This window comes from Terrapene carolina, unplaced genomic scaffold (genome assembly GCF_002925995.2).
Source record: "Terrapene carolina triunguis isolate 2854851 unplaced genomic scaffold, T_m_triunguis-2.0 Scaffold112, whole genome shotgun sequence".
NCBI classification, from domain to species: domain Eukaryota; kingdom Metazoa; phylum Chordata; order Testudines; family Emydidae; genus Terrapene; species Terrapene triunguis.
Window position 1 is genome coordinate 2119491 of NW_020664463.1, and position 12909 is coordinate 2132399.

Consider the following 12909-nt stretch of genomic DNA (forward strand, 5'->3'; position numbering starts at 1 on the left):
GCCCTATAAATATGTGTTCTAGAAAACATAAATCAATGCATCAGATGTTGAATATAAAAAAAAAAGCTTAAAGCAACAAGGAAATTTTTGTGAGGGTAGAATTAGAGGCACTATAAACAAAGAATGTCATCAAGCAGAGCTGGTTGAAAGATGACCATTTTTTTTGTAGGATTTTTTTTTCAAACCTGTCTGCAATTTTGTTTGGTATTTTACCCTCTTCCCTTACCCTTTTCCAGTGAGGAAATGAAAAAAGGGGTGACAACACTTTTTTTTTAAAAGGGGGAGAAATGTATATTTTTTAATTTGAAAACCTGAACAATTTCAAACTACCTGTATACAGTTTTTTCCATGAAAAATTTCATTTAGGAAAAAAAAAAAGTTAGAAAAAATGGTCTTCAGTAGAAAACGATCAATTGGCTTTACCCCTTTGAAAAGTGCTTAGAGAAGGCTTTTTGTGAGCCCACCCCCTTTTGTAATAAATACTTTTTAAATCTAGAGAAAGGAGGAGAGCAGCAGGAGGAAGCTATATGCTGTAATCTCTGTTTCTGTCAGAGAAAAGAGCTGATCAGGGGATATAGCTGTAGCTTTCCAGAAAGTGTTAGTTGTTTCTGAGCAGATTCAGTTGCAGCTTAAAGCTGGTGAGGAAGCCAAAAATAAGGACAAAGAAATGGCTGTTGGGTTGGACATATGAGGCAGTGCCCCCTAATGAGAAGGGAAGAAGAAATCATCAGTAGGAGATGTCCATAAAAGGGGAATATGGGAAATGGTAGCACCACCATGACACATTGGTGAGGAGAGAAAGGGAAAGAGAATTGGGCAATTTGAGAAGAAAGATAATGAGTCGGCCATTAGAGGATCTAGTGCTCTTTTAAGTTTTAAGTGCAGGCTTTTAAGTTTGTTGAGAAGACAGAAGCATTTGAACATGGGCTGAGAGAAAGTTCAGTTTTCATTCTAGTTCTGTTTAGACAGTTGAGGTGTTCAGGGGATATACTAAATTGTAGGACACAGTAGACTAGAAATTATCTCAGACAATGTGGGTGGGTACGAATTGCAATAGATATAGTTATAAGATCTGAATCAGAACTAAAAGTCTAAGTTTTATTCTGTGAATGGTGATGTAGAAGTAGAGGAGGTAGTTTGACTAGGCAAAATACCTTTATTTTTAAAGTTAATTAAGAGGATTTAAGTTTTTTAAAATGCTAGCTTCCTGATATATATGAAATTTACACTTTGGAGCCCTGAACAATAGAATTGTATTCCTGCTTTGAAAGTGACGGAGGTGGTCAGAAAGCTTAAGGTTCAGGGTCTAAATACAATAGCCCTGGATTTGACTCAGTATAATGTTTTCAGATTTTTTTTTTTGCAAAAAGTGTAAGTCTGAAATGTGGGAAAGATAATAACCCATGGCCATGTTGGAGAAGTATCTAGTTTTATACATACCATGGAAGATGCCTTGCCTGCCAAATGCTGTGTCTACCGATGCTTGTACTTCCAACTTACTATTATTTAAGTTAGCATCTTAATGCTAAATCATGTGGCTGCTTTACCCGTTTCTTCTGTAGAGCTTCTAATGATGAAGTAATAACTCTTGTAGCAGATATTTCAATGCTCCGTGAAGACTGCAAACTCTCTAGACTAGAGTTCCCAAGCCACCTTGCAAGAGATAATTTAAACATTTTTTGTCATTTGGATATAGGAATGAAAGTAATAATGATGAAGTCTTCCTAAGGTCTTTACCTCTACCTACTTGTAACTTGTATCATGCTTGATCTTTCACACAACAAAGATTGTGACAAAACAATGGTAAAAACTATTGCTTGGTTTTGATTAAACAGATTATTTCAGGAAGGAATTCTATTGTTGCCCTTTGCACTTGGTAAAAGTGCAATATTGCTTCCTTATACAATGTGCCTATACACTCAGCAGTCCCCTTATGGACATGAAACATTCTACGCCTATGCTCAAAAGGAACTGATGTCAGATGTTAGTTACAGTTTAAACTCCTTGATGCACATTACTGACTGAGCAAGGGTTTGATGAGATTTGCTACTTAAAAAGGAAAAAAACCAACCCCAAACACTCCTATTAAGATGATGATATAACTTTAATATAATGGCATCTCAAAGCCCAGGACACAATTTCAGGCTGCTGTCTCAAAAATTAATACCTTAAATGGGCAATATGACCAATCATCTGCAATAATGTACATGTTAGAAGGGTTCTGCACGTTAGAAGGCAGAGAGGCTGCTGAGGCGGTTGAAAGGGGTAAAACAAAAGCTAACCAAAATACTTCATGCAGAAAGCTTTCCTGCTGCAAAGTACAGTTTTGTCAAAACCTAAACTTTTCTTGGGAGAATGTCAATTCTGATTTAAAAGTTTTAAATTTTAAAATGAAAATGTAAATTCAAAATGTAAAGTTTAATTCATTGATTCAAGTTGTCATTTCAGATTGCTGTTTTTTAAAAAGACATTAAGTCAAAATGAAATTTGTTATCAATTGACATTTTGATTTAAAATTTGTTTTTGCTTTCTTGAAACTGAAAAAAAATTAAATGGATTTTAAACAAAAGTTTTAGTTTCATGCCCGTTTGAAGCTTCCTGTGAGAACTGAACTATGAAAACAATTTAGAATGAAGGGTTTTTTTCATCCAGACTTTCTTGCAAGGAAAAAAACCCACCTCTTTCTGACTAGCTCTAGCTAGAAATGAAATTATGTAGAAGCAATTTTAAGCTGAAGAGAATCAATAAATGGAGATGTGATTTCACATTCCAATAGACCTTCCATGGAAGGTTGTTGGAAGCCCTGTCACATGTGTCAAGTGAACACAGGACTGGACAAACAAAGGAAAAGATATTCTAGGGAACAATCCTGTATAGACAGTGGATAGAAAAAAGATGATAGGGTGCTTCCATCTCTAATACATAGAATACTAAGAAGGTAATGTTGCTGTGTACCATAAAAAGGTTTTCCTGAGGAAAATCTAGCACATCTGAAATGGCACCCTTGTGTTTGAGTTGGCAGCACTTTCCTCAGACAAGTGGAAAGCCATTCCACAAGAAGGGCAGGAGCAGCAACCCAGAGACAGCACAGGCAGATAGAGGAGGACCCTGGAGGACATACTTATTGGCACAGACAGAAAGAAACAAGAGCAGTTTGAGTTCCTCAGAACTTGATCCACCCTTGCTCTCAGGCAGGAGGAGGCGCTGATGAACCACTTCCTGGAGCAGGATGAATGTCACAAGGAACGGGATCATGCTCTGCTGCAGTCACTCATTCAACTAGTGGCGAACGCATTTGGGCCTGCTAGCATGGCCACAGCTCCTCTCTGGGAAGGGGGACCGCTCCCTGCTCCCAGTAATGTTCCCCCAACTGCCACCCTGTGTGCTGTTGAGGCAGAGGATTCAACCCCCAGCCTGCTGCACTCCTGGCCTAACACCTCCCTTGCCTGCCCGCACCTGAAACCACTTCAAGGGCTTCCCCCCAGGAAGAAACTGGGTCCCAGGCACTCCCTGAAGCCCAGCATATTTCCAGCTCCCAAACGCTGCACAGCAGACATCCCAGTTTGTTTTCCAGGACAGTTTTCCCACAGCTGTTCATCCCTTCTCTGGGTGGGGGAAAGGGCAAAGGAGACAGGTTCATAGACAATAATGTGGGTAGGTTATTCAGGGAGTGTGACCAATTGTGTTTTCATCTGTGTTTCCTTTTTGAAAAAAATTACTGTTGTGTTCCATGTATCACTTTCAGTAACTCTTACTTTCCATTTCCTTGTGGGTACACCCTCCTCGCCCCCCTCAACTATGAGGAACAGGCTATTTTCTGCAAGTGTGGGGTAGGTCCCCAAGTTTCATTGCAGATGAATTGTGTTTCTGCTGTGTTGCCATTACACTACAAATAATCCTCTGACCCCCCCACAACTACTCCCACACCACAGTCCTGAAATGTCCTAATGGTCAAGGAAGCAGCAGAGGGGTAATGACAGCTAGGTGTGGCTCAGAAGTATATGCTCCTCTCACCAGCAGCAGAATGGAAAACACAAGAGAAGTGTACATAGCTTTTTTTATGGCTTTGGTAATATATTCTATGTACAGTCTGTTAAAGGACACAAGATTAAATTCACAGAGAAGGCATCAAACAATTAACAGTGCTTAATAGCCCCTCTCCTCCCCACCACGAAATCTTAACTGCTGTGAATCTTGGGTGTAATCATGCTAAGTAACCCATATGTGCTGTAATCACTGCTATCGGAAGAGTGTAAGAAAAAGTTGCAAAGCCCCTTCCAAACTGTTACACATCTGTTTGTTTTTCTATGGTCAGTCACAACTGAGTGCTCCTGATAAGGCATTGTAGCCTCTTTTTAAAACTGACTTGATAGTTCTGTGTTAAACTGTAGTGTTCCTAGCTAGTGAGCTCTGCTCCTGTGGTGCAACAGTTCTCAGATCCATAGGGTGAGCGTTATCCTTTATGATTCTCTTGGGAGACTCTTAGGAGCACACAAAGAACAAATACAGTGAGTAAAAAAAAAATCTTGTTTTTATAAGTTACACTCACATACCTATCTACACAACCTATGAGAGCCCAAGCAATACCCAATGCCGTATTTATACTTACATACCCAAAGATATTATAGAGTCTGGTGGATCTCTCAAAAGGTGACCATCTTTAGTGGGGTGGTTCCTGCTGGGGTCTTCCCAGGGAGGTATTCCCTCAGGGACTTCCCACCCTCTCCATACCAGGGGGAACCTCTTATCTTGTTGTTCTGACCATGCCTAACTTCATATGCACATGAATGAGGGTTCCAACCCTCCTTTTCCTTATCTGTACTTCCACACCCCATAAATGTTGGGGTGCTCTGCTTTTCATAGGCTGTTGTCTTAGTTCCCCTTTTCCTTTGTTAGCATCTTATTAACATTTACATCAAACTGTTTGCAGAGTAACCTGCAGTTAGAACAGAACTTTGTGATGTTACAATCAGGTATCTTGAGGTCTGGATAGATAGATTGTGACATTTTCTGTAACATCATCTACTGGCATATCCTTTACAGTAATCTTGTGGTTTTATTGGCATAAGGTCAGTCTTAGGTCACCCATGTCAAGTCTTCTTAGACTAAGGCCCAGAGTGGTTAAGCCGAAATCTTACAGGCTTCAGCCTGTAGGTCTTGCATTACAGCCATGCTTTACTTATATACCTAATATACACACAACTCCTAAAAATACTTGTCAGTCTTACACTCCTATCTATACCTACAACTTAAATCGGTGGAGTATACATTGATTGCATATGACATAACATAGAAACTGATCATATCAATAGATGTCACAATGATAAATGACTGATAAAATGAACTGTAATATTGATGGCAATTGAACTGCCTCAAAACCATCCACTTCTGCCCCGGTATGGGTCTCTGAAAACAAAGTGGTTTGGCACTGGAGGGTTGGTGCAAGCTTGTCGCACAGCTCCATGTAGGACTGCTTCCTCAACTGGAACTTTTGAAACCACTGGTAATCAGCTCAGGTGTCCAAAACAACATGATCCCACCCCACTGTGATGGTTTCTCCTGGGCAGGAGAAGCAGTCCACCCATGGGCAGTGACAGTATCTGTTCCATGGGACCACAGAGGATTCACTCATCCTGTTGGTCACCCATCTTCTGCATATAAAAAAGGTCTGGTCCAATTCCATCAAATAACACTGGTCTACAATTTTTGAGAAGTCGTCTGCTTCAGAGATAAAATGTGCTATTTATTATGTATTTTGATGTGCTGAATTCAAATGACAATTAAAACAACTGATTGGCTACTGTTTCTAAGATATTTAAGTTTTTACATTTTATGTCTATGTATATTGTGTAGATAGTAGAGTTTTAATCATAAATTGTAAACCTAGGTCATTTCATGTGTTTATGGTTGCTTTACATGATAATATTTCACCTGTCTTGTTTATGTAACACTTTAAAAATCAGCAAAAGGGTTATATAAATAAAATTTATTATGAAACAAAAGGCAAAAAACTATTATGTACATAGTTTAGTCCTATTCAGTGTCTACTCGGCGCTTCTTGGCTTGTCTCTTGTATTCATTAAATGGAGCATCTCTTGTCACTGTCCAGCAATAGTCTGCAAGCATTGATGGGCTCCATTTGCCCTGATAGCGTTTCTCCATTGTTGCAATGTCCTGGTGAAATCACTCGCCGTGCTCGTCACTCACTGCTCCGCAGTTCGGTGGAAAAAAATCTAGATGAGAGTGCAAAAAATGTATCTTTAGTGACATGTTGCAACCAAGACTTTTGTATGCCTTGAGGAGGTTTTCCACCAACAACCTGTAGTTGTCTGCCTTGTTGTTTCTGAGAAAATTTATTGCCACTAACTGGAAGGCTTTCCATGCCGTCTTTTCCTTGCCACGCAGTACATGGTCAAATGCATCGTCTCGAAGAAGTTCACGAATCTGAGGACCAACAAAGACACCTTCCTTTATCTTAGCTTCACTTAACCTTGGAAATTTTCCACGGAGGTATTTGAAAGCTGCTTGTGTTTTGTCAATGGCCTTGACAAAGTTCTTTATCAGACCCAGCTTGATGTGTAAGGGTGGTAACAAAATCTTCCTTGATTCAACAAGTGGTGGATGCTGAACACTTTTCCTCCCAGGCTCCAATGACTGTCGGAGTGGCCAATCTTTCTTGATGTAGTGGGAATCTCTTGCACGACTATCCCATTCGCAGAGAAAACAGCAGTACTTTGTGTATCCAGTCTGCAGACCAAGCAAGAGAGCAACAACCTTCAAATCGCCACAAAGCTGCCACTGATGTTGGTCATAGTTTATGCACCTCAAAAGTTGTTTCATGTTGTCAGAGGTTTCCTTCATATGGACTGCATGACCAACTGGAATTGATGGCAAAACATTGCCATTATGCAGTAAAACAGCTTTAAGACTCGTCTTCGATGAATCAATGTACAGTCTCCACTCATCTGGATCGTGAACGATGTTGAGGGCTGCCATCACACCATTGATGTTGTTGCAGGCTACAAGATTACCTTCCATGAAGAAGAATGGAACAAGATCCTTTTGACGGTCACAGAACATGGAAACCCTAACATCACCTGCCAGGAGATTCCACTGCTGTAGTCTGGAGCCCAACAGCTCTGCCTTACTCTTGGGTAGTTTCAAATCCCTGACAAGGTCATTCAGTTCAGCTTGTGTTATGAGGTGTGGTTCAGAGGAGGAGGATGGGAGAAAATGTGGGTCCTGTGACATTGATGGTTCAGGACCAGAAGTTTCATCCTCTTCCTCGTCTGACTCAAGTGAGAATGATTCTGGTGCATCAGGAACTGGCAGTCCTTCTCCGTGGGGTACTGGGCGTATAGCTGATGGAATGTTTGGATAATGCACAGTCCACTTTTTCTTCTTTGACACACCTTTCCCAACTGGAGGCACCATGCAGAAGTAACAATTGCTGGTATGATCTGTTGGTTCTCTCCAAATCATTGGCACTGCAAAAGGCATAGATTTCCTTTTCCTGTTCAACCACTGGCGAAGATTTGTTGCACAAGTGTTGCAGAATATGTGTGGGGCCCACCTCTTGTCCTGATCTCCAATTTTGCAGCCAAAATAAAGGTGATAGGCTTTCTTAACCATAGTGGTTATACTGCGCTTTTGTGATGCAAAAGTCACTTCACCACAAACATAGCAGAAGTTATCTGCACTGTTCACACAAGTACGAGGCATCTCTGCTCACTTTGGCTAAACAGAAATGTGTCCCTTTGCAAAATCAAACACTGACAAATAAGAGAGCACGACACTGTATGATTTCTAGAGCTGATATAGGGCAATTTGTTCAGCAGAGTGATGTAAGCTTCGTTATGATTGCATCATCCATGACTTCTAGGAATAACATGACGCAATTCATATCATGTATGGCGCAATACCAGCTTCAGATTGCATCATTTATTATTTTGCCTAAAAAGCAAGTAATGTCCAAATCCAGTCATAGATTTATTCATAGATCCAGTCAAAGATGTATTTTAGTCATTTCTGGTTTAAATTGAGATCCCTTCCCTTTATAACTCACTTATCCTCCGCCATTCCCAAGTCAAGGGTCGTTTATACTGACTCAATAGCATATCTTGAAAACTAGATCCAATCAACAATTTTAAGCATCATTTTCGTTCTCAGTGACCCAGTATTAGTAAAGTTTGACTACATTTATTTCAGAAGCATTTTGGCTGTAGAGCAGTGTAACTAGTAGATTGAGTACTGTGCCTCATGAACACTCCTTCCTCTCTCCCCCAAAAATAGCAGGAGCAGAAACACGTCATCCAGAATTTGTTCTGTGTCTTTGGGCAGAAGGGAGAGGTGAATGGGAGCTGCCATCACCAGATCTGTCAAGGAGGCAGACAGTTCCAGCAACATGCAGCAAGGGGTTTCCTAGAGTTTTCTCCTGCAATGCACAGAATTCTGGGATAGCCTACCCCCTGAAATAGTAGCACAAATGTCACATACCAATAAGGGGCAGCATGGCTGTGGAAACACCCCGTATACCCATTCCCAGTGTAGCACATATGGCCACTCAGTGCAGGTATAGGATACAGACACTAGAATTTCACAAACAACTCCCCGGGGACACTCACACGTGTAGATGTAGCCATAGGTATATTTGAGCAAGAATATTTGCATTGCAAAAGTATGGCAAAAATTATCTGCTGTCTTTAACTACTTCATATTTTCTCATCAAAATATTGATCCGAAGAATTTAAACAAGTAACTCCCCCCCCCATTACTATGATGGTACCTTCTGAAGTAGAATGTTATTACTACCATATTACCATAGGAGTATCTCCTCAGATAGAACAGTGTGACTATCACAGGATTATTATCATTTGGACTATCAACTCTCCCCAAGTGTGCAAGTACCTTCTCTCACACATATCAGAGGAGATTAAAGAAGCTAATTATTCGGGGCCTAATCTTGCTCCTATTGAAGCCAATGGGAATTTTACTATTGATGTCAAAGGGCGTAGGACTGGGTTCTAGTCCTTTAAATGTATCTAACTCTAGGCACATGAATAGGCTCAACAGGACTACTTGCATGTCTAAGCGTTAGTAGGGAGGCGATGCAGTTTTGTACTGAATGGGTTGCGTTGCAAGTGAAATTTAGATATTTCTAGGGATATGCTTGAACCTATGTGCAAGTGTCTGATCTACATATGTTCTACAGTTCCATATGGGTATGGACAATAAAATGAATAATAGGATTCATATATTGACTATGGCTACTCTTGGAAATTTCTTTAAAACTAAACTGAAGACTGAGTGTAATCCTTTGAAAGGATTATATGGAGGCATATGCTGAATGGGCCTTTATCTCCATCAGCTGAGCTATACTGTGCACTGCACACTGTATCTCTTGCTATTGGATTCTTAGACTTTGTGGATTCGTTGAAATCTGTATTTTGAGGTTTGCAATAATGCCGTTGCTTAACATTTGCGGTGGATTTGGCCTAGTCTCTCATGGAATGAGACATTCATAAGGATATTTTCTTGTGGAAATAGGTTCTCAGTTTTAAGACCCAGTATCAGTCTTCCTCCTCCTTTCATTATTCCCCCAACCTTCTTTTCCATTCAGAATATTTTCTGTAGTGTTGGGATTGTCCATGTCCGAAATTGTTTCTTCAGCCCATTTTGGAAGATCTGGAAGAAGATCAGAAATGTTTGTCCTTTGGACACTGCAATCGAGTTTGCAAACCCCATGCTGAGCATAAAGCGGGAAGGAGAACCTCTCCTAATTACCAGCAAGCAGCTTGATTACACCCTCATGTAGCTGTCAGTCATGGAGACAGGCACCTACAGGTGCAACCAATAGAGAAACAAGGCCTGCTATAAAGGGGAGAGAGAGAGAGAGAGAGAGAGAGAGAGTACAGAGAAGGAAGAGGAACCAGAAAGGCCTCGGCCAGTAAACGGGAGGCAGCCCTGCACCAGGCTGCCTTTAAGAAAGTAACCAGTTTTATGGCTTAGAGTCTGCTCTAGTCTCTTGAAGGGCTGCTAGCCTGAATTAGAGGTGAAGATCCAGGCATTGGCCTGATTAACGGCACACTAAGGAGGGTCAGCCAGGAGAAACTGGGGCCCCTTAAAAGAGGCTGTGACAGACACCATCTCTCTAAGAGTGCTTCTCTGCAGTCACCTTGAAAATTTGGCTGTACTAATCAGTTGCTCCACACATGGACTTGCAGGCTCAGGCTGCAGCCGAAGCTCTGGGACCCTCCCACCTTGCAGGGTCCTAGAGCCAGGGTGCTAGTGTGAGTCTACACAGCAATGAAACAACCCCGCAGTCCGAGCCCTGTGAGCCCGAATCAGCTAGCATGGGCCAGCCGCAGGTTTTTCTTTGCTATGTAGACATATCCTCTGATGCTTCTACTTTATCCAAGTGGCTTCCAGTTCAATAATCCCACCTCAGAAGGACTCACCATCTCTGTTGTGAGGACTACTGCCTTTGATATTTGTACTAAACACACATAGTAAAGTAAAGTAGTTTTTTCTTTTTCCAGTTTACAATATTTCATGTATTGCCCCATTGACAAACTTCCCTTGGTTAGTGAGTACTTATTCCCCTTTAATTACATCCTCTAGAGCAGTGATTCCCAAACTTGTTCCGCCGCTTGTGCAGGGAAAGCCACTGGTGGGCCGGGCCGGTTTGTTTACCAGCCGCGTCCGCAGGTTTGGCCGATCGCGGCTCCCAGTGGCTGCAGTTCGCTGCTCCAGGCCAATGGGGGCTGCTGGAAGCGGCGCAGGCCGAGGGACGTACTGGCCACCGCTTCCAGCAGCTGCCATTGGCCTAGAGCAGCGAACCATGGCCACTGGGAGCCACGATCGGCCGAACCTGCGGACGCGGCAAGTAAACAAACCGGCCCGGCCCGCCAGGGGCTTTCCCTGCACAAGCGGCGGAACAAGTTTGGGAACCACTGCTCTAGAGTGGCATTCAGGGGTAGGTTATTTTCCTTCTTGTGAAGGATGTGGAATAATTTTTCAGAGGCAGTTTTAAGTTCTTCTTTCCTTTTGTAATCCTAGTGTTTTAAAATTACTTCTTTAATCACCATCTCAAAGTAATCACTAGGCAACAACCTGTCCTGGGAGTGTGACTCAGGAGTCAGAAACCTCCCCCTCTTCTCTAGATGAGGAATTACTTGACAGAGAGAAATCGTTTTTGGTTTTATTTAAAACTCCCCAATTTTTATTAATATTTTTGTTTCATTCTCCAACCCCCCACCCCTTTTTTAAAGAAGGATCCAGGTTTGAAGAGGTACAATATTTCCTCGATGCTTTAAATTTCTCTTCTTGCTTTATGATTTTTGATTAACTCCTCAATGTTAATGATGATCACACTCTGCAGAATTCACTTCATTAAAAACCACCTTTAACAGACTTGATTAAATTCTCTTTATTTAGTTCTTGTTGAGTCCTTTGTGAAATGTGGAAATCCTGCAGGGCTACAATTAACCATCCTAGCTTCTTTCCCCAGAGCAGCTAGACCCCACCTCCTTAAAACCTCCTGAAGAACATTAACATGCATGGTCTCTGTAGCTATGAAATGATGTTGCTTTTGATTTTGGAGTACTACACCTTTAAATTTCTGAGAATGCAAACAGCCGCCATTTTCGTTCATAGAACCTGTGCAAAAGAGACATACACAACACTCTCTCTTATGCAGACTTCACTTTTGTTCTTTCCTATTCTAGTTTTCATTAATCACAAACCAAAGAGTAGAAATTGAGAGTGACATTAAGTGTTTGCTCCTTGTGGCTGGAGCAAGGGAACTGTTAAGGCCTAAATGTGATCTGCAATGTGCGACAAGGCTGCAGCATGAGGAATGCAAAACTTTTTCATGCAGGAAATGCTGGGGAATTCCTTCCTTTAGACTAAAATAACACTTTCTATAGTTCAGTTTGATGACTCTTTACCCAATATCTATTGTTGAAAATTATTTATTCTTTGAAGAAATCCCAGGTTTATGTGGAATTTAGATACTTTGGGGGGAAAATGAATGACCTCCCTCCAACTTGAAGGAGAGACATAAGACTTAATCTGTAACCTGTTTCTGAAACTAAAGGGAAAGTATTCACTTAAAGTTCTCTACTGTCCTTGCTGAGAGTTCTCATTTGTCTCCTTGTCCATCTTAAGGGGGTGATTCTTACAAGTGGCTGGGTGTATTGAGGGACTTTTTTTTGCTTTCCTTTGAAGTAATAGATACAGATCGCTGCAAAAGGCAGGATCACTGACTTGATGGACCCATTGTCTGGTTTACAGTTTGTCCAATGTTCATCCTGAATGGGTACAGTGTTTTCAGGGGAAACTTGCCAATGCTCCAGTAGTTAACTATATCAGAACTCTTTCATAAAAGCAGAGGGACCTAGTCAGTTATCTGACTCAGGCATTTTAAAGTGAGCATTTCAAGCATTTTCTAGGTATATGCATGGAAGAAGACTGTGTGAACAAAATAGGTGTGATTAGAAGAGCAATCTCCTTGCTTTTGGGGCAGAGATCTTTTTGTTTGTTTGTTCTGCATCTAGCACAATGTATATCATCTAGCACAATGAGGTCTTGGTCCAAGACTGGAGCCCCCAGATACTTCTGCAATACAAATAGTAGACCTGAAAGAGGATACCTCATGACAGGAAAATATTCTGCAAATCCAATGAGAGAAATGTTAGCTTCCAATCGTAAAAAAAGAGCACCTCCCTTCTGCTAATACAAGAAACAAATTCCATAAAATGGTCATACTTATCCTTGTCACTGCTGTGGAAATTGTTTGAGAGGCCATCTCAAAGGGCAGGCCTAGTCATGACTAACACTTCTGAGTCATCCTCTCTTTCCTTCAGTGAAGGACCAATCCTGGCATGAATACTGGAGACATTTACTATC